The following is a 22,887-nucleotide window of genomic DNA, read 5'->3' as shown; positions in this document are numbered from 1 at the left end:
CCAACCAGTACCGGTGAAAACAAGCGCGCCTCGGTCGCCGTTATCGCCAGCGCGGCATCTTTCTTGCAAGAGCACTGGGAGCGCTGAGGAAGCACGTTTATCGAAAAGCGTGGGCAGAAAAACTTCCTTAAAGCGATAATAACGACACTAAATATCACAAAAACCGTGACTGAATGGATATAAGAGAGGCAAGACGACGACGTACTTCATCAAAGTACGATGATCCTGTTCTGCGCGAGTTCAGCATGAACACTATAACTTGTATGTGCGAAGTTTTCACAAATGAACTCTCACAAACTCGTGAGATTTCGAGCATAGCGGCAACCGAGTAAACTAAAGCAACCTCTGACTAGCTCGTGCATAATCCGCATTTCCTAAGACCAATGTATCGATCATCGCACTTGAAATGACAATCTATTAGTAACCGACACCCAACCCAAGTACAAGAACTCGATTTCTAAACGTCGCAAACATAAGGACAACACAGCCACGCCTCCGTATCCCCCGTTGATCAGTGAAACCGTATGCATAGAGAATGGATTCGTATACTGACGTCAGGGAACTCTCGCTTTCATAAGCAGAGCGCGCTAAAGACAACGTGACACGCCATTTGTTCGCTCGACCGTAAACAAGCTTTCTGCGGCTCTCCCTGCCACCCCCTTTCCCTCCTCTTCGTACGCAACTTTTTTTCCGAAGAGGCCAACATATTTCTCCGCAAACACGTGGCGCAAGATGTACTCGGAAAGTAAAGGGAAAGAAAACAAAAACGTCGAGCAACTAAATAAACTTGAATCACAGATAGTCGTTAAAAAAAAAAAAAGGAAAACGAAGCCTCAAGGTGGCGTTCTCGGCAGAAGTATTCGCGGCGTGACCCGACCCGAAATGGTGACCCTTGCGTCCCTTCGCAGATCGTATATCCCGACGTTCCTCACCGCCGACACGCACACTCTCTCTCTCCTTCCAATCTGACGAGAGAGAAAGAGAGATGAGCACGGCACCAGAGACGGCGCGAAACGTGACCTAAACACACCGGCGGCATCGGTCACGGTTGCTCCGTTTTGCTGTTCTTTTCGAAACACCCCTTTTGTTGGACGAGAGGCGGCGAAAAAAAAAAAAAAAAAGAATCGCCGCCCCCACCGCCGTCACCACTCGTTCTCTCGAGCCGCTTTTATTTCATCTCCCTTCCTTTCATGACCCTGCGCGCTCCCTGCATATTCGAAGCATTGCCGTCGCGTACACTCTGCGTGGAATGCATGCGCGAACTCCAAGCCCTGTTTCCCTTCGGTAATATCTCTTTTTTTATTCTTTTCCTCACCCAGAAAGACGAGCACGTCCTGCAGTGCAGGCAACAGCGCGCGTCGCATCGCACTGCATTGCAGTCGCGTGATTCGAATAAGAGAGCGAGGGAACGGGGCGCACAGTTACCATACGCTCGGTGTGCGTGTCGCCCTCTCGAACTGAGGCTTTCGATCAAACGCAGGAAAACGAACGTCGTGCGACGACGCTTGCCTCGGCTATACAGGCTGGCGTTCGTGTTTACAGGGCAGCCTTCCGGAGAAACGGCCCCACGGGGCCCGCGGGCGGAGAATGCGGTGTCCTGTGTGCGGCGCTAGATGCGCCGACGACGAATCGCGACGTGGCGAGGTTCGCCAACCTGTCCGAAATCTCAGGCACGTATAACACGCTCGCGCGAAGATCCGGTCCTTTTCCATACGGGCCGTGGGATTTGGTTCACCGGTAAACTTTATTATTATTCAGCGACCTTACGGTGCGCTTTAAAGCTTTCTACGAAAGCGTCCTGTATCTCTGCGTACACTGACAACGGCTAGGTAGAACACACGGTGTACAGATGAGAAAAGCTAACCGAAATCGTAAAGCCAATTAATCACGTCGTCTTCGTGAAAAGTCGTACGTCGCTCTGTGTCGAAGAAAGTGTAAGAGAAAGAGGTTAATCTGGATTGCACCCAGTGTGCTACCTTACACTAGGGGAAGGGAAATCTGAGAAGGGAACACGACTGCAGCGTGCGAACGCTCGCGCGCACTTGAAAGTTCACCGTGCAGTTACAAGTGCGCAAACAGCAGCGAACAACATATCTACAAATGTGAGAGAACAATGGCAGTGGCTTAGCTCGGCTATGCAAGGATATACGTAGCGAAAGCTAAGGCATAGCCTGGTTAGCCTTGGTTAATATTGACTGCAAGTCCAGGTTAGTCTGGTTGTCTAGCTATGTTGCGGCGTTTAGCCAGTCGTTCGGCGCGCTGTTCGTCTATTTCCTAGGCGATTCGTTTCCTCTTCATCTCGTTCCGATGTCGATTCCAGGCCTCCTTATCAGAATTGTCGCCGTCCATACTGCCGCCTCAACTGTGGTTGCGGCGCACGCGCGCTCTCCTTTTCAATCCTCCGACATGTTATCAAGCATGCGACGTAGCTGGCGAAGCGAGCGGAGGCAAGCGCAACGACGAGGAATGCGCTGTGACGTCATACCAAACGGCGGCGGAACACCTGTGTCTCGGTGCTACAAGTGGCGCATGCGCAGTAGTGACTAGGGAGCGAGAGAGAGAGAAATATCCACGGCGAGGCGCGCGTTGTGACGTCATGTGCCTCCTCGGAGCACCGCCACGGCGAAATCGCAAGTTCGCGGCCAGTAAAGCTTTCGCTTTAAAATGGATGATGATTTGACCCGCGCAGCTGCAATCTGTATGAACGATATTTTCCAACCAACGCTGCTGTTATTAGCGACACCGAATGCATAGCAGAGCCGAAGAAGATTGCCATACAAAATACACATTCTGCAAATAGGTTTCGGGACCAGCTCAGTATACAGTTCCTCCTAGATTGACGGCTCGAAGTTACCGAACCCCAGTAAAAGCTCATCGCATCATTAGCATCAATGTTGCCTTTTGCAAGACTTGTTTCGAGGTAGCCCGAAAACATACACAGGACGACCGGACAAAGCGCCTACTTTACTGAACTGGCGGAATTTATTGAAGCAAGCTAGTTTCGTATACATATCGTGCTAACGGTACTACTCGCAAGATAAATGAATGAATGAATTCCGGGGGTTTACGTGTCAGAACTACGATATGATTATGAGGCACGTCGTAGAGGGAGGGGGGACTTCGGATTAATTCTGACTATCTGGGGTTTTTAAACGTGCACCCAGTACACTTCTTTCATTCCCGCCCCCATCGGTACGCAGCCGTTGCGGCAGAGATCGAACCCGCGACCTCGAGCTCAGCAGCGTAACGCTAAAGCAATGCAAAAAAAGAAACGAGAAAAGAACACACTCTGGTGGGGCTATCAAAGATCCAAAAGCGCGCTTTCACCGTACAAAGCGGCAACCGATGACTGGCTCAAGCACGAATCAATACCGACCTTCCAAGCTTGCTTGCTGCTCTCCTTCGTAGGAGATTCTCTCAACGCGACAAAACCATCCGTATCTTACGGAATTGCGAAATCAAATATATGGTTGGCAAAGCACCGCTGCACGTGAAGAATCTTGTGACCAAAGCCCGGACGCCAGCGAAAAGACTTAGCACACCACATGACCTTGGTTGTAAGAATTATGTATGACGCAGAGCTGTAGGTACAAACATTGACCCCTCTCGTTTTACGAGGAACGTGAAACGGAAAACCGAGGCTCCGTAAACATTTACAACGTCAGCGTTCTTACTTTCTTTTTTCCTCGGAGAAAGCTGGTCGCAAGATACACTGACGCCAGCTATATCTTTACAGCACGCGGCCGCACTACGATGTGTAAGGCAGGCACACCTGGCCACTAACGAAAGCATTTTCTTTTACTGCCGAGCTTCCCGTTTTTAACAAGACAGTTCGCTGAAGCTGCCACGCAAAATGCACGGGCTAAACGTTTATTGTAGAAGAGGGGAAGGAGCGAACTACGGCTTTCGCTTCGTTCCTTTAATGAGTGTTACGTTATGTCTTTTTTTGTTTTGTTTTTCCTTCCTGTTACAGCGGTACTAGAGATTCTATGGTCATTGTCTCGAGTATGATTGAGAAGGGAAATTATTCATGAGCGCACGGACTGTTACAATTAACAATTAAAGAAACGACAGTTTACAAAGCTAATAGAGCGTAACTTTCCAAAGAAGAGCCACACAGCATAAGAGGACATCGCGCTATGGAATGCATATCGTTAAATATGCACGTCAAAACAATCCTGAAGGTATGTAGGCGGAAGATACGTAAGTTCTATACGATACTCGTTGGCGAGCTATCACGCCGCCTCGGTTCGTCCTTCGTTCTCTTTTGCTTCGTGTACATCGCCCGTGGGTCCAGCGCCCAAACAAAACGCCGTCCAAACAATAGCTCGGGTGCCAAGAACAGGTCCATTGTGTTCGATCGCACTCGGCTTTTCCGCGCGCGGGCAATCTGCATAGTCTCGTCACGTGTTCGCTCGGCTCCAGGCGCACCAGCGGCGTCCGCGCATCCAGTATCGCCGGCGTCGTTCCCAGATCCACTGCGCGAGCTCACGTTCCAGGGACGATGCCACCAACCCCCTCAAACAACACACAAATACCGCGCGCCTCGACGTCGCCGCGCGAGTGCTTAGAAAGGAAGCATCGTCTGTGCTGTTCTCTGTCCAACGTTTCGGTGTAAGTTAACACTACCGAAGGGAAGCGGGACGAAGGCGCGCGTTTTGTTTTCGTACCGCGAGACGCGGCTCACGAGGTACGGCGCGCGAAGCTTGATCAGCCATTGTTGCTATACGACAAGAGGCGCGAGACACACCCTGCGACAACGGTCGTGCCCTTCGTCCAAGGACGCGACGCACCGCAACCACCTGCGGTAGCGCCAGTGCACCGCAACCTCAGCGAAAGAAGCAACGCAGAGATCTCGCGCGAGAGTTTTCCTGCCACGCCGCCCTCGCCTGACGGCTTGTCACATTCGCATATGCGTAGAAGAAACAAAAAGTGCGTGTATGCGAATGCGACATGGCGGCCGCAAGGAGGCTCCCGGGGAAGCGTTCTGAGCGCTAAAGAAAACCGGATAATTTATGAGACGACTTTTATTTCGGTGTGTCCCAGTGCGCAAGTACTGGAACAGTGAGCTGCGCTGGACTTAATCCGCGGATGGAGATATATATGCGTGGGAAAATGCGCCAAGGCAATTCGCTTTCGAACGCACGTCAAGCCGGCTGTGATTGGTCGTTGTGTTTAACAGGATATATTGTCGCGGTTGGCAGCCCACGCGTCAGGAGAGGGAGAAAGGTAAGGAGGGGAGGAGGGGGGCATGCTGCCTCGGCAAAACCAATAGTGTGTTTAGACGGCGGCAGCGACGGATGAATTCCGCAAACTTAATTCTGAAGCACACAATTTAAGCAGCCGTTTAGGAGGTCAATATCGCAGTCACGGTCTCGAGAGAATTTTGAAACTAATAAGATGCCCAACATTGCACAACGCCACCATCATCGCCACCACGTCAAACAACAAACACAGAAACGACGGAAAGGAATGCTTGCTCGCAGGTGTCTGGTGGAATGTCCATGAAGTACCTGGTCTCCGCCGAACACGTAATCCCGTAGCGACGCCAAAGTAAGGGAGATTGAAGGGCCTCCGCGGCGCGTCTATTATGTAAGGCGCATACGCCATTAATCCGATTGGGGGGAAGGCCGTCTCGAGGGCGACAAAAATCCGGCCATAAATATGCACGCCTCTGGCAGCCCGGACGGCATACGACAACAAACAAACAGCAGCAAGAAAAACCAGAGACGCCTCCCGAACCACGCAAGCCGCGGGCGTCAGGGATGGGGGCCAACGACGGGGGAATAAAACAAGAATAAACGCCGAAACACGACACACAGAAACATCTCGCGGAGTGAAGCGCGGGAGCCTTCAAGCGCCGCCGCTCTGCTCCCTCGAGTTCCCATCGAAAATTCCGCGGCCCGATGGTGGCGGTATGTTATAGCTGCGGCCGTAGTGGCGTCAGGTCGCATATAATATAATAGAAGCGGTGCACCGCGTCCACCGTTGTCGCGACGTCTGCAGTGCCGTCGGGGTGTGCAAGGGTGCCGCGGTGCGCGCTGTCGATTATTACAAGCCTCTGGCACCCGACACTCTCGCCCATGTGCCGCGCTCTGACTGAAGATCCCCCTCCTCCGGTGACGCCACGACCAGAAGGTTCGCTCTCGCCGGGTCCTCGGGTTGCCGAACGCTTCCCTCTCCCAACGATTCTCTTTGTTGCCGCATCGTTCTTCCTCTCAACCCTCCAGGCTCGTTGCATACTGCGACCCCCCACCACAAGCTTCGCTCTCTTTCAACATAAGGAGACGATCAACCGAGTATGTATGGCTCCTCCTCCCCTCCACTTCGCGGGTCGAAATTGGAAAACCTCCATTATTGTGTCGCTCCCACCCCCCTCACCCCCTGCCTTCTCCCCCAAGCCAGCCATCGCATCACAAACCGCAAAACCTCACGAGATGCCGCGCGTAACGTGGCTTCTCCTTTCCTTCTTCGCGCCTTCTGCTGTGGATGTAGGCAGCAAAGAGCGAGAAATAGAGAGACAGGTGAAGAAAGAAACATCGTAGGAGAAGGCCTGGCTAGATGGAACAAAAAGAGCGCCTAGAACATACGTTTTATCTAGTACTGGCTTTTTTATTATTTCCCTCAATAAGACGGGAGGCGGCCGGCGCCGTGGGCGTAATAACAACAATCGCAAGAACAACATCACCGACGCCATTAAGGGAGGAAAGCAGCGGGCATCGCGGGGCAAATGTGCTTGTTTAGACTTAGCGCGCGTACCGCGAATCACCGGTCAATGACATCGCTCCCTGCGGGCCTCTCCTCCATTCCAGATAGACTGACGCCGAAAGATGGGCAAACGATCCTTACACGCCAATCAGAATCGGCAGTGCGCCGTTCATTCCTCGCGATTCGTTCGTCCATGGAGAAAGGCAGCGTCTAGCGACCGCTAGTCTGAAACGGAGCGATAGTGACGGGTTGGGCCCACTAATTCGGGTAGCACTCGGTTCTTTCGGTCTTTCAGACGGTCAATTGCACTGAAAACACTGAAACGGATCACAGCACTCGTGATAGTTCTACTTAGAGGCAGGCCAATAGCTAACACAGCGCGATTACTGGGTGACTGTGTGTTTGTCAGGCATGACAGCAAACAGTGCAGTTTTGTATTCACCGCGTGATTTCGGCGAGTAACTCGAGTTGTTTTGATTGTTTTGTTCCTCGAGCAGCGACACGACTCTTTCGACTTTAAGTGTGCTAAGAAAGTTGTCTGTGCGGTCAAGTGTAGTAGAGGACTTCATCGTTTCACGCTAACACACCAAAAACGCATTCGTTCGCAGACATCCGGAAGCGGGCTCTGCGTGACACGGTCGAGCAGTTCGTTGTTTCGCTTCTGCGATCAAGCGGTCTACTGTCTTCGAGGTACTCGTTATAGAGAAGTCGAATACGCGTTTCGACTCGCTTCCTGGCATACACTCACTGACGACTAAGTCAAATCGCACTAGCGATTTCCAAGACAAATCAAGAACAACCAGGAAGCAGCTCATAGCAATCAACCTACACACAGGTTCGGGGAAACACGAGGCTTCTGTTCTGCATATCGCGGCGAAAGACAGCGTCACGCAACACGAAAGAGTCAGAAAGTTAGGCCGAAAGGTTTCGCCTTATTTCTAACGACCGCCTTTTCGGAAAGCAAACCGCCTAACGGATCAGAGGCAACCGGTAAGAACGTACTATACGGATCGATATCCACTTCTAATTCTTAGCTGTGTTAATACACGAGGAGGCGTGAACGGCGTATACGCACGACGACAGACAACGTGCCCGAGCTGGATCAAGTCTTCAAGCCGCCGCGAAGCCCTACGATGTAGGGCAAATGGGTGCGGGTTCGCAAGGGAGAAAAAGAAAGCGCTGACACGTTATGCTAGGAGCCAAGGCGGAAGGAGAAAGGGAGCCACCGCCCGTTCTTCACTCGCGGTAGAAAGAAAAGAGCGCATCGGGCGCATACGACGCCCGAGGAGACTGGCTGTCCCACCTTCGCCACCCCACCTATAAGGAGAAGTGTGGGAGCCACAGCGGCAGCCTTGGCCCGCAACCAACAAAGGCACCTGCGCTCCGGTCGGGGCCGCACGCCGTCTGGCCCGAGTCTGGCCTCCGGGTTCTCTTTCCAGGCCAGTTGGGGGAAAGAAAGACGGAGCCCTTCTCCCTTTCCGAGCCCGCGCACGGGTGCGCCCGCCGGTGAAGCGGTCTAGCTGAGCGTCATGTCCCCCGCATTTCGACTCCTGAATGCGAGGCCTCCCTCGCTGCCGCGTATGAACGACAGGAGGTGCATAAAAAGGAGCCGTGGCCCGCCGCCCATATAAACAACCCCTACCGGCCGTACCTGTACGACCCGATGCGGTGGACTGAATAAGTACCGTTCTTTTATTCTGCTGTTTGCTGCGAATAACACATTTTTCTCTATCTTCCGTCGCGCTCTTATTTTTTTGTGAGTAATCGCCCATCGCCGCCGCGACCTCTTCGCGGAGAAGAACAATATAAACGAATAAAGAAATGTAAAAACGCATCTCCCCCAGCGGCACCCCGGTCTTCAAGGTCTCCCGGGCCGCCGAGAAGCCGCGGCGACGACGCATTGAAATCCCTCGCTCGCGAAACGGCGACGGTTCCCTGCGTTTGGTTCCCTCGTCTCGGTTTTCTTTTCTTTCCTTTTCTCTCTCTCTTCTCGAGGCAGTCGCGCACCAACCGCTGGCCGGCTTCCTCGCTTCTCCATACTGCGTGTCCTCCTGTGGCAGGGCAGGCCAGACACTTCGCTTATTGCGTTTCTAAGCCTTCCTCCTTGAAGCCTAACCTCCCTCAGTCGCCGCATCTCTTCCCCTCGCCGTGACCCTGCCTGGCGGCACCGAACGCCGTCGCGGAGTGAGGTAAGAGAAGAATGCCCGCGAGGGCCACGGCGCAATTGTGGAGACGCCGACGGGCACCCGTGAGCTAGCGGCGGCCAGGAATTCTCTGCTGACCCGGCGTGAGATGCGTGTAGTGGCACATACGGGCCGAGTTCGTCATGTGTGCCCGCTGCGGACCCCGCGCGATGCGAAACACCCGGCCGCGAGAATTCGGAGACGGAAGCCTCGAAAGAGGCTTTCATCAATTATACGGAACTGGAGATTTTCGCCGCAACTGTTCTGGAACAATGCGATAAACGCGACAAGCCGCGATGCACAAAGGGAAATCTACAAGGTAGCCGACTGAGACTTGGTGTATTTGCGAGATGAACGCGCGTTGTGTGGAATACAGTGCGCTTGCGGCACTCATGCGGATTTTCTCAACGAGTGGACAGCGTGAAACACGTGAAAAAAATTACGGGGTTTTACGTGTCAAAACCACTTTCTGATTATGAGGCACGCCGTAGTGGGAGACTCCGGAAATTTGGACCACCTGGGATTTTTTAACGTGCACCTAAATCCAAGTACACGGGTGTTTTCGCATTTCGCCCCCATCGAAATGCGGCCGCCGTGGCCGGGATTCAATCCCGCGACCTCGGGCTCAGCAGCCCAACACCATAGCCACTATGTAACCACGGCGGGCAAATTCACATTTGTGAAGAAATCCGTGTCCCGTAAACATTTGTGGCCAAGTGTGCACGCTTGTTCTAGCTAACTGTCACCTGGTAGACATGTCTTTAGGCATTGCTCAGCCGAAGTTTTCGCCGCACTCAAGGCACACAGACCGGCCACATGTCCCAACCATGATTTTCCTCTAATAATCCTTCAACTCAGGAGAAACAGAAGCAGGGCACGAAATTAGAAGCCTTCCTCCGCCCGACCGATAATAAAAAGAAAGATATAGACATCATAAAATAAGAGCAAGCATTTCTTCTTTCCCCAATATACGCAGCTGGTTCTCGTTCTTGATTGGCAGGCGCGACCGTATAACAGTTTCTGCATGCACGTTAGGGAACTGGCGAGATTGAGTGCAGCTTTCTCTAAAGGGCCCCTCACCAGGTCTGGCCATTTTGAACTGACAAGCACATAGCATACACTGCGTGCTAACGATCGTGTCTGCAAAGGATTACAACACTACGCACCGCGGAAGACCTGAAATTTCAAACCGAACGCCGTTTTTCCTTTTTCTCGCGGCCGCCACGCTCCAAGCCGGACGGCGACGTAGTCGTGCCCCTGCGCCTACGTAATCGTGTCCGCAGTGTGACGTCGCCCGTGGTGACACGAGACTTCGAGAATTATTCAAGACAACATCTGTTATCTGTGCGATCTGTTGCTTGAATTGACGAATTGAAGGTTAAAGAAATAATAAAACACACAAACGGAATGCCTGCGTCTTTTTTGTTTTACTTCGCACGGAAGGAAGAGAGATGTACTTCCGCTTCGTCTGCTTGTTCCCACGGTCGTGCGGTCACGTGCGTAGGTACCGAAACTATGCCATTTTCTACCGTACTCCAAAGCGTGATCATGATCATGATCAGAACAAGCGCATCGCTTGTTCTGCCTCAGTATTCGTGTAGCACTGAATTATACCGCTAGTCATGTTTCCTTGTGCACAGCGCGCAAAATCGTGCGCTGCGCGAACGAGACACCAGCCCGCGCGCGACGCCGTCAGCGGAAATGCGTAGCGCCGAGGAAAAAAAAAAAAAGCGACCAGAAAAAAAAAATAAAGAAAGACGGCGGGGCCTGTGACGTATGCGTCACGCGATTCTCGATGTCTGGTATGGGAGAACGCAGGGAAGGAATTTCGCTTGCGAAGACTAGACGGGGCGAGTGGAGAGCGCCTTGCTTGGCAGTGGAGCCCGCCTTCTAAAATCATGGGTTCGCGGCACTGAAATATTTATATCTCGGCTATTAATGAACCGATCTGAAACATCTTTGCGGCAGAACGCCCCCTAGAGGACGCGTAACAACTTCCAGCGTATAACGAAAATTTGCTATGGGGCCTGGTGAGGGGCCCTTTAAATGCGAAAGCGCGTTTAAGCTCTTCAACCTTTCATTAATAATAATAATAATAATAATAATAATAATAATAATAATAATAATAATAATAATAATAATAATAAAGTGTACAGCAGCGCGTCAGACCAAAGTGCACCGACGTGCCGAAACAGCGCGATAACCAAGCATGTGTGGATCGACCGACAGCGCCCACGTTCACAAGGTCAGTTTTACCATGATCTTTTTTTTTTTTTTTTGGGGGGGGGGGGGGGGGGGGCCTTCTTGATTGGCATACAACGACTTACGGCAAGAAGCGTTCAAACTATCGCGAGTCACCGTTCTCGTTCAGCCTCCCTCCACATGTATACTACAAAACTATGCAAAAGCAATGTTGTTCGACGCGTCGTCTTCATTCAACAAGCGAAAGTTCTAGTAAACGTAACTCCACAAAATCTTCCATTTAATTCCTTTGTTTTTCTTTTTCATCAACGCCGACAGCGCTCATATAAAAGCGCTTTTGTTTTGCTGCTCCTTGTACAGAGAGAACTCTATGTAGAGGAGAGAAAACAAAATTCAGGCTCCACCCAGGAACGAATCACGCTTCGCAGTTGTACATAATACGCAGTACATCACCCCGCAGCAACCGTACACGCCCGCTCCGCCCCTATTATTAAAATGCGGCTTAACGCGGAGGCGGTGCGTCATGTCCATGAGTCACCCGCGACAGTTTTTTTCGCCCGCTGAGCGCTTGCTTATCATCATTTACGAAACAAAGAGAGCAAAACAGATGCGAGGCTCTCCCACAGTGCGCCCGTGCACACGCAGCGACATCCGAGGCGCGGAGAATTAGACATGCGAAGCGTCCTCGTCGTCTTCCGCGTCCTGTGGCCCTTTTTTGTGCGCCGACGTGGGCACGGAGGAGGCCCACAACGGAGAGCGTCGAAAGGGACGCCCCTCGGGGTCACACTCGAGCCGTTGTTCAGCGCACGCGGCGTGTGTGTGTGTGTGTGTGTGTGTGTGTGTGTGTGTGTGTGTGTGTGTGTGTGTGTGTGTGTGTGTGTGTGTGTGTGTGTGTGTGTGTGTGTGCGTGCGTGCGTGCGTGCGTGCGTGTGTGTGTGTGTGTGTGTGTGCGTGCGTGCGTGCGTGCGTGCGTGTGTGTGTGTGTGTGTGTGTGTGTGTGTGTGTGTGTGTGTGTGTGTGTGTGTGTGTGTGTGTGTGTGTGTGTGTGTGTGTGCGTGCGTGCGTGCGTGCGTGCGTGCGTGCGTGCGTGCGTGCGTGCGTGCGTGCGTGCGTGCGTGCGTGCGTGCGCGCGCGCGCGCGCACGGAGAAAGCACCGGAGCGCGTCCAAGCGTAGGCGTGTTTTAAACCTCGGCACGGGAAGTTGCGGGGCCTCGAGCGGGATTGGGCACGGCTTCCACGGCGGTAGAAGAGCGGCTGCTGCTCAACACAGCGCGGTGAAAACTGCGTTTGTCCATTATGCACGGGCGACGCTGCAGGACACTGCAGCAGCGGCTGTTGACGCCTGGCACGCGATCCTTTTCCCCTGGCCCTCTTCCATTTCCGCCCCGAAAGCCGTAAGCACCGTAGCGCACAGTTTGCGCAGCCTGTCGGCAAACGTGCACGCATCGGAACCTGCAAACTTTTTTTCTGCAACAGTATAGGGTCGAATATATATAGAGCAGAAGGTTATACCGTTCTGCAGTTACCGGTAGCACTTACCCTCAACTGGGCATATGCGCTGTACACCGAGGCTCAGTCTCGTCGCAAGGCCCAAGCTCGAGCTGACGAGCTAATGTCAACACGCATGGCGCACTCAGCCAATGCGGACGGTGCTAACTCTTCGTCGTTGGAGCTGCTTGCCCCTCATTTTACTACACTCTCCCAAATGCGGTAAGTCTAATCTCATTGGCCACAAGCAGATGTGGCCAATCTGTTAGGCTGATTAGACTAGTCTGGTTAGTAACCTGGCTCCCTGCGGTGGTTAGGCTGGCTCCCTGCGGTGGTGGTACCTATATTTTCCCTCTCTTTCTCCTCTTGCTGTCGTTTCCTGTCATTCGGGTGTAGTCGCAAAGCAGCAACGTTCCACCGAAATAATCCAATGCGATGTTCAATGAGCGCTTAATTATTGAAGGCATGCGGTCTCCCAGCAAAGCAACCCCGATCGCGTCAACGCCCAACGCAGAAGTAAGACAGCTGCCGCGAACAGAAACATCAAATGCAATGTCAGCTGGTTTTCTCTTTCTACAGAGAGAGAGACGAACCTTTGAAAATGAAATCTCCATCTCTCGGGAAAGGTGAGCAAGGAGATGGAGGAAGATAAATTCATCGTCAGCTCTCGGCGTCCAGCGCTCAAGGAGGAGTCCTCAACACTCCTCACGCATCACGCCTTTGAAACGCTGCACGAATTTTCCGCATAAGAGGTTGGAACTGCTACAAAGTTTTAGAAATAGCGGGACCAGTTAGCGTACGCTGATGATCCCGCATAACGTAACTCGAGCACAGTTTGGGTTATGTGCCTTGCGCTGTACCACGGTCGTCATTTCCCGGGTATGCTGAAAGTCCATCAGTGCACGGAAGTCGCTTACACCAGTTTTAGTAACAATACGTTGGCGTGGCTTGCACAAGCTAAAGCGCTAGAAGTTCAATGGACTAATTGATTGATTGATTGATTGATTGATTTTATCGTCTCATATTACACTGGACCTATAAGAGACGTCACAGTGGAGGGCTACGGATAAACGTTGACCTCCTGGGCTTCTGTCGTCCTCGGAATCCGACCACCACCCACCGTGGTTGCTTAGTGGCTAGTGCGTTGCGCTGCCAGGCACGAGGTCGCAGGATGAAGTCCCGGCCAAGGCGGCAGCATTTCGATGGGGACGAAATGCAAAAACGCCCGTCTACCGTGCATTGGGCGCAGGTTAAAGAACCCTATGTGGTCAAAACTAATCCGCACTACGGCGTGCCTCATACTGAGATCATGGTTTCGGCACGCACAATCCCGGAATTAGCTTATTTATCGACCACCACGGCCGGGAATCGAACGCACGACCTCTTCTTGCTCAGCAACAAAATGCCACACATCCACTGTGCATCGTGCGTTGCCTACAAACTCCGCTCAGCTTCTTTGCAGTTATAAGGCCCAGAGTGGCTGAGAGTGTTCGGTAACTCGAGTCAACTATTCCTCTCTGTCAGAAGCTTCCTCGAACAAGCGAGGCTGGCGAAAAGTTCGAACCGTACATTCTTCCTCCGCGCGGGGCCCAACGGCGTGTCTCCGTATAGCTCGATCATGTCTGTACGCGGCGCACCACCGCAAAGCGGCGTCACTCGGGCCTGGTCCAACGACGTGCCAGGGTTGGTTCTCACTGGCATTCACGAGCGGCCTTTCCCACGGATGGACGGCGTGAGATCACATAGGCGGCAGGGACAGCGCGCGCGCGACCGCTGAGAAACGGCCGCGCTCGCGCAGGTAAGCGCGCGCAGCCGGCACACGGTATATAGTCGCGTTGCGACACGGGACGCTTCTCCGCGGCGAGCCGAAGCTCGTGAGAGAGAGGCGACCACCGGTGCGTCAGTGTAAAGCCCCTCCTCTACTCTAGCATAAAGGGGTCTTTCTTAAAAAACGTCAGCGCCTGTAGGGGCGAAGAGTAGGCTGCGCCGAAAGCATGACATATGGAGACAAAAGAGACCCATAGCGTCCTAACTAGCCTACCATGGAGCGAGCAGACTTCGCGTTCGATGAGCGCTTTCGTCATTTAAGAGACCGACGAAGAGGGAAAGGCAGGGAGGTTAAAACCAAGGACGTGTCTGGTCGGCTACTCTGCACTCAGGGAAAGAGAAAGGGGGGGGGGCGGAATGATAGACAGTCAGCGTGAACGCACTCGCAGAGGTGATGAACATTCGAGTGATAAGAAGAGGCTCATATACAAACGCCACCATGAGCGCCTGGGCGCTTTATTGTTTCGCAACTTTGATGGTAACGTGAAATGTGGCCAGTGTTGGACCCCGCTCTTCAAGGAGGTAGATGTGGTGCGGCGACGTGCTGCCAGACCCTCCTTCGAACGAACTTTAAGATAACCAATGAAACTTTTCGATTGTACTGCATGCATATGGTCCATCTCGGCACGAGGTTGCGGGTTCGATGTCGGTGGCGGCGGCAGCATAATACCTAACGTAGACGGAATGCAAAAAACGCTGCCCCACTATATAGCGTGCCTCATAATCAGATCGTGTTTCTGTCACGTAAATCCCTCAAACCTAATTATGTTTTATATATCATAAGAAGCCAACAAACAAAGACACCAAGCATAGCATAGGAAAAATTACTTGTACTTATTAATTGAATTAAAGAAATGATCAATTAATGGAATTGAAAGTGGATGAAAAAGCAAGGGGCCGCAGGTGGGGCACGAACCCAAGTCTTCGCATTACGCGTGCTTCTCATCCTTATGTATATGTATATATATATATATATATATATATATATGTAAGAATGAGAAGCACAACTTCGCGGTTATCCTTGGTTTATTTGCCCAACAGTTTTGGTCAGTGGATCGAGCTTTTTCAAGGGCTACAGAAAGGTCGTCCACCAACCGAAAGCGTTGGGCAAGTAAACCAAACATAACTGCGAACATGTGCTCCTCAGCTTTCTAAATACGATAGGCCCACTGACTAGAAAATTCAGTCAATTAATTGATTAATTAATGCGTCGAAATAATTAATTAATTAATTAATTAATTAATTAATTAATTAATTAATTCTCGCCGAAAGTACGTTTGCTTACACTGAACGCCGCAGACATAAAAAAAAAGTGCGTCTCGCATCCTGCATGAAAACTTCGGTCAAAGTACGTTGACCCTTAACACCGATCTACCAGCACAGGAGCGAAGGGCAGCGCAGGAGTTTCCGCTATGCACTAACCGTTCCTTCTTCACGTTCAGAAGGCTTTGTAGATCATCAAGTAGCATTATCCCTTCGAGCATGAATCTATAGACACTCCGTCGCGATCGCAAATTTTGTAGGCGTGTGGGTGAGAGTCAGATTTGAAGCAAGATTAGTGCGCGGCACAGTTTCCTCCGAGGCTCCAACTATTTCGCCAGTGGCCACCTCTGTGTATACGTTCCGCGAGCACGATCAGAATCACGTGCGTGAGCGCAGACGGGCCATGCAGCGGTCGCGTGATGAAGCATACAGACCGAAAGAGAATGCTGCACTCAGAAAGTCGCTCAACCGTGCCAGCGAATAAGATCCCGCAGCGGGCCACAGTCAGCCGGGAAGAGAGAATTCAAACTATCACAGCGCAGTTGCGCCAGTCCATTACGCCTCCCCCCTCCCCCCATCGTTCCCCCCATCACCCCCACACTCCCGCGTTTTCTAATCGGTCCACACGAGCGAACAAAGCGCCCTCCAAACAAGGTAAACGCCGTGATCTACTGACCCCAGGCGAGAAATGGCCGCGGCTAACTCGCGGCGCTATTCAGGCGCGCCGCCGCCACGTAGTCTGCGGCGGCCACGTGATGGAAGAAGTGCGGCTGTTTATTAGAAATGAAGGTTAAGTGTGCTCCGATGGGCGCCTCATCTCTTCCCGTCAAGGGGCAAGCTCTCGCCGCTGGTCGTCGCGCCGGGACGCGTCGTTCTTCTTCCTCGGCACGGAGCCTCGCGATCCACCGCCTCCGCCGAAAAGCGGCGCCATCCATTAACGTCATTTAAACCGGTCCGCGCCAGCGGCGACCCGATCTTCCGCGCTCGCACTTACAATGGCAGCTGTTCTCCTTTTTCGAGAAGTCTATGAAACTGCGTCTGGCTACGGAGGGGGAGAGAGCTCCGGTGACGTCACTCGGGCCATGTAGCATCGCATACGGCCGAGTGGACACGGGTGCGATCTAAAGCGGCCAGAAAAGAAGAGAAATAATAACAACAATGAAATACTACGAAGGGAAGAGTTTGGGTCTCGATCGGGACCGATGTTCAAATCAAGAAAGGAAACAAGAGGATGCGGAATTACTTTCGCGAAATTTTGCGAAGTGGCCACCAGACATGGAATTATAGGGCAAAGCAGTTTCGGTGTGCGTGTCAGGTAGATGAGGAGGTGGAAGTTGCGCCCGTAAGTCCTGCCTTGCCTCCAACAGGTAATTCTACGCTATTCAATGCTAATTCCATATATATATGAGGAATTTTATGCTCCATATTAATTTGGAATAATCCGCCAATCTCTTGGCCAATCTCCCATCGTGGGTAGAAGCCACACGTGTGACAGGCTACAACAACAACTCCATATGCGTCAATCGGCGCGAAGGGTATGAACTGAAATGTTTCTATACCTGTTTACGTTATCGTAGACCGCAAAGGAGAAATGCAGACTCTTTTTCCTTAGACAACAGAATAACTACTGACTACACGTATTACATCGAACGTTGCCTGTATAGGTCATGGTTACCTCCAGCGCGAAGTAACTGGAACAGAACACGACCGCCCCCAAGCCACGGCTCGCTTCACATTACTAAATTCATCGCACGGGTTCTCAGTGGGCAACGTGCATCTCCTCGCAATCACCCGTGTGCGCTGAACTATAGCCGCGCGCATTAAACGCGCGCCACTTAACTACGTGACAAAAATAACCCATAACGAGAAAGTGAGATGGAAGTGGGCAGCTGCCTCACGGCGAGAGGCCATCTAAAGACGTCCTTTCTTTTATCGCCTCGCCGATCGAGGGTGGTCCTTTTTTCCTTTATTTTTTTCCACCGCGGCAGCGGTTCCCGAAACGTCCGCAAAATGGGCCTACATAGGCGGCGGCAACGCAGGCACAGCGCCGCACACGCTCCGCGTGTGGGCGCAGCGGCGGCGTCAGCGCGCGAAAAGACGGCGCTGATGTGGGTCAGCTCTGCGGCGCCGGCGTCCACACGGGAGAGAGAACGGGCGACGCTCATGAGAAGACGCCATTGTGTGTGCGTCGAGTGCAGCGGACCAACGACGCCTGTCGCCGGTCTAAACGCTCGCCTAACGGGCTGCACGCACGCTGGTGCTGCTCGAACACTCTGGGGAGACTGAAACGTGCCACGTTCAGGGGAAGTATAGAGGTGGGAGGGGGGGGGGGGGAGTCAATGAGAGGGAGGATGCGCCAACTTTCCTCCACGTATTAGGAGACAAGTGCGCGACCTAAAAGAACAAGGCAAGGAGTTTATTTTTTTTTTTTTTGAAGAGCGGTGCATTTGTGTGCCACCCTGAAATGGGTGTGTACGCCGGTCGCACGACGATGCCTGCCGCGCGCATGCGCGTTTTTCTCAGAGCGGTTCGGTTTTAGCTCGGTGCGGACATCATGAGAAGCGAGCGGAGCTCGATGTGGTGCAGCGGGCGAACGACGTTTTTTCTGGTAGTCCTGCCCCGTTCTGCTTCATCAGGGCGCGGTGTCGACGCCTCAAAGCGAGACACAGGTGGCGCGCTTGTTTGTTTTGTTCAGCCTTTTTCGCGAGCGCTCGCCTTCCCTGCTTAGTTTCTGCGCGATTATTAAAGCGCGCACCGCCGCTGTTATACCGTGTACAGAGACCCGACGTCGCGAAGTGGGAGGGAGGAGCGCCTGCGGCTGCCGTTCAGTGGGCTTTGTAAAAGTCGGACAAAAAAGAAATATAACTATAAAAAAGAAGAACGCGAGTCACGAGCATTGAATGAGCTGCGTGGGTTTCTGACGAAACCTCAGATGCGCCGCGCCGCGTCCGGCCACTCTCTCTCGAGAGCTGCATATCGCGAGACGAGGTGCGTGGCAATAACCCGGCGCGGAGAAGAAAACACCTTGAAGCGACGACGACCGGAAGCTACCCGCGCGCAATACAAGATAGAAAGCAGAAGACTCGCTTCTTGCGCTAAGCACAGGAAGCGGCAGGTCGCGGCGATGCGCCCACGACGGACACGAAAACAGTGCACTAAGGCTACGGGTGTCTCCCCCTCTTTCTTACTATCTTTCTTTTCTCCCCACTTGTAAGTGCGTATCGCCACAGCGAAGCTTCCAACTTAAGTGCTGGCAGCCCTGTTCCAAAGAGTAGGTAGCTAGCTAGCGCCGTCCTTGTTTTGGAGGCATATATATGCCCGTTATCACACCACGCGCTACCAGGTCCCATCGCTGACTTCGCACCGTTCTACCCCTTTGCAGAACTTGTGCCAGCAGGTTCGTGAAATGTGGATGCCGTGAAAGTGAATTATCCCCGCAAACAGTTGCATGAACAGACGAATGGCCTGTAAAGAGAACTTGTCTGTGTAAATTCCTGAAGCGGCTTTTGTGATATACATGTGGGCAAGAAACCAAGCAAGAAACGAAATAGAACGAGAGAATGAATCATGCTCTGGCGTAGCAGCAATTTACAAAATTATTTGCGCCATTCTGCAACAGTGGAGTGTCGTAAAAGCAGCGACCACGCGAAACGTATTGCGGTGCGCACGTTGTCCCGTCCATAAATGTTGCGCCGTTCGATGACCGCGCCAAAAGGACCGGCAATAGGCCTTCAATCAAATTTCCGCATAAAGAAACAAGTCATACGCGGGAAGGTGTCAAAGCCGTATAATTCCGGCGTCGGCGCAACACAGACGAACGAGAGCCACAAATACATCCTCAGTACAAGCTTCGTATGGTGCCACCTACAGAAGTGAATACTCCTTCCGTGGTCAGCTCACTGAACGTCGTGGGGGATGGGAATAGGTGTCAATCAGGTATACAGGGACTTCCGTGTATAGAGAAAACGCACAATGGCGAAATCGTTGACTTCCTGTTGGTATCTGCGCTACGGAAAAGTCTCGATTGCCGCCGCCTCCAGACGGGACAACGACGTCTCCAGTCACAGGCCGCTCGGCGGTGCAGCAGCGGCAGCGTCCATGACGTCAGCGCCAGTGCGCGGACCGGGAACGACGCTCACGCACTCGCGTTCTCCGAGCGGTGCCAGATGCGTTGAACGGCAGCAGCGGGCGCGGATATGCGCGGGCGAGAAAAGTGGGTCACAACCCAGCGACGATGGGAGGGGGACTTTCCCCTCTGAAACAGCTGGGCGCCTCCGTGACGTCGAATGCAGGAGGTGGAGGAAGCGATAGAAAGGCGGCCACTAGAGGTCACTGCTGCGCGTGCTGCGCGCAACGTATCCCAAAATACTGTGGGACGCGCCTGCTGACCGACCGAAGACAACGCCTCGGCATTTGAATGCGCGCCGCGCGACGTTATTGCGGGCTTGCGGGAAGCCCCGACACTGAAGGAAATACTTGCAAGTACTCATCCACTGTGCACTGTATTCCATGGTATGCCCCCGAATCGGGCCATAGGGAGCACACATTGACGACGTCAAGGCCACCATATATAGTGTTGTACAGCCCGGTATAGGGATAGGGGTTATCTCGAGCGGATTATCTACGGCAACGCTGAGGAAGGTGCGGATAGGACAGCACTATGTCACGTGTGACGTCATGAGGCTTCTAAGTACAGATGGTTGCCATTCATTTCTGAAAGTGTGAAATAGCCTGGAGCAACGCAGTCGCAACAGCTTTTTTTTTCTTTTTTCCTGCACGAGAACATAAACGAAGTGTTCACGCTATTCTCGCAGCGATTGGACACCTCGAAATGCCAGGTGTGCGCGCGCCGGTGAAACTGCACATGAACAGATAGTTATAATTCACTGGAGCAGCCTACAGTGTGCTGCTAATTAGATCATCTACACTTAAGTTGATCAAACACCATGAATAAATCAACACTTAAGTTCATTTACTGTCTCATATTCTCTACAGTATGCGCTTCAGCAAGGTAAGGAGATCGGTAAAGATACTGCTATTGACGAGGTCGATTCCAAGACTAGGCAAAAGTGAAACCGAATGCGACAGCAGCATGTCCATCCACACGAAACAGACGCACAGTGTGTGCGAGTATGAGAAAGCACCAATTAAGCCTCCTGTCACGTGGGCTCCCTTCGCTCGTCCGTCTGGCCTTTCTTGGTTGCACGTCAAGAAAGCCTACGCAAATAACGGATGGCGAGCCAGGAAGTGCCGTAGCAAATCAACAGCAATACGACGTCTCTGTCGCCGCTAACTGTTTGCTTTGAACAATATGCAGGATTGCAGATGCAGTTTTGCGCAGACGGTTGGACTTAAGCATGCGCACAAACACGGGGCAGGGGCTTAGCGAATCGCTAATGACGTCTCGCAGAACAACGTGCTATGAACTCACGAAATTAACCTCACGAGCAGATGTGGCAAGCGCCCAATAAGATCCCTTAAACGATGCATTGACTCTCCACGTCCGCTTAACGCAGGCTTGTAGAATGATTTCGCTCCAAGTAACGCTCAGAGGTTTATCGATCGCAAACACCTGTTTGTAACAGGGCGCGAACGACGCCATCATTAAGCTGGCGCTATGCACCAGACGGCGTGTTAATCGCGCATTTTTCACACAGCCGGTACGACAAAGCCGCAAGCTTGCCAAGCTGCAGCAGCTGACTAAAACGCCTACGGAAATAGTGACCTACGAGCGCGTTTCGGGACATTCGCGACATCACGAAAAACTTGTACGCGAAAAATGCGTGAAGCCGCGTCGGAAGCAGCTGCTAACCGCGACCTACCAGCCCGTTTTAGCTCTCAACGCGTCCAGATGCTTCAAAGCGCACAACGCGAAGCGTGTCGCGCCGCCATCACGGCGCGCGGCGATGTTGAAGTCGCGCCAGGCGCAGCGGCCATGCAAGCGGAGCGGCGGCTCTGGGCGGCCTCTCGATAATTTACACCGTGGTCTCGGAGGCTGCGCGCCCCCGATCACAGAGGCCACGTATCTGTGCAAAGCACCGTGCTCCTGTAATGGTACACGCCACAACGGCGAGACGTTTAGACGCCGAAGACCCACCGAAGCATCATCGTTCTCCGGAGGGAGTTCGCCGACAGCTGCATGCCGAAAACCGCTGTTACTGCGACAGCCGGTGGGAGACGACGATGCGAGACCACGAACACGCGAAGGCGATATCACGGCGCGCGATTGATCAATCAAGCGAACGATATCCAACCAACGCATATAATGCGGAACGGTGCGAAAAGAAAATCAAAGACAGACAGGAGCATTAAAGGCTAAACCCCATTAGCGCGATTTTGTGCGCGACAGCGACGAGCGACGGGTTCGCGCGACGGATCGGGCCGTCGCTTGAACAGATCGCTCGGTCTTGTCGCGCGATCGCTCGGTTTTGCAAATCTAGAATTCGTCGCTCGTCGCCCGGAAGTGCTATGAGCGACTAGCCAATAACGCAAAGCCGGAACTGGATGTACATAACTCCAGTACTTCCGATTGTCGCACGGAACGAGCAAACGATTGAATTTTTATACGTGCAAGGATAAGAACCTACTGCAAGACTTTCAGGAATAGTTATGCTGCTTTTTACAGTAAAATACATCAACTTAAGTTAATAAAGCACGCGTCACGCTAGTTTCGGCGCCTATATTGCTGCCCTCATACCGGCAACACTGGGGAGACGTCGCTCGAAGTCATCGCTCGCATGGGGTGCAACTTGTAGGCGACGAGCGAACGCGACAGCCATCTCCATCGCGTCGCTTGTCGCTGTCGCGTGCAAGATCGCTTGCATGGGGTTTATACTTAAAAGGCAAACAAAACGCGAAGACCCAGAGGTACGGGGGCAATGATATCCCGAAGTGCAAAAGTTCTCAAGAACAAACCTAATAAAGACACGACCAAGCATGGAAAGCGCTGCTCTCAGGCATGACTCTCTTTTCACCGGGCAAACAGACCTCCCAGATCAGGAGAACTCTGGCAGACAGCCGCTGCCTGCTAAGGCGAACGCACGAAATCGAGATCTATCATCTCGGCAGACTCGTCTCGCAGAACTCGATGGGGGCGACTGCGTGGCGCGGGTATGGAGCGTGAGAACAGAGAAAATGAATTAACGAGCGTGAGACGGCGCAGAGGGAAAATAATGGCAGATTAAGTGACGACCGGGATGATAGCGCGCTATACATG

The 22,887-nt window shown here is 52.6% G+C and overlaps 1 protein-coding gene across 4 annotated transcripts in view; it reads right to left on the bottom strand.

The window, feature by feature from the left end:
- Egfr (epidermal growth factor receptor) overlaps nucleotides 1-22,887 on the bottom strand; it is a 216,855-nt gene that overhangs the window by 31,906 nt on the left and 162,062 nt on the right. The gene's annotated exons all lie outside the window — the stretch shown is intronic.

Source organism: Dermacentor andersoni, chromosome 2 (genome assembly GCF_023375885.2).
Source record: "Dermacentor andersoni chromosome 2, qqDerAnde1_hic_scaffold, whole genome shotgun sequence".
Taxonomy (NCBI): Eukaryota; Metazoa; Arthropoda; class Arachnida; order Ixodida; family Ixodidae; genus Dermacentor; species Dermacentor andersoni.
The sequence above is the reverse complement of the archived record's forward strand: the minus strand, read 5'-3'. Positions and strand labels throughout refer to the sequence as shown.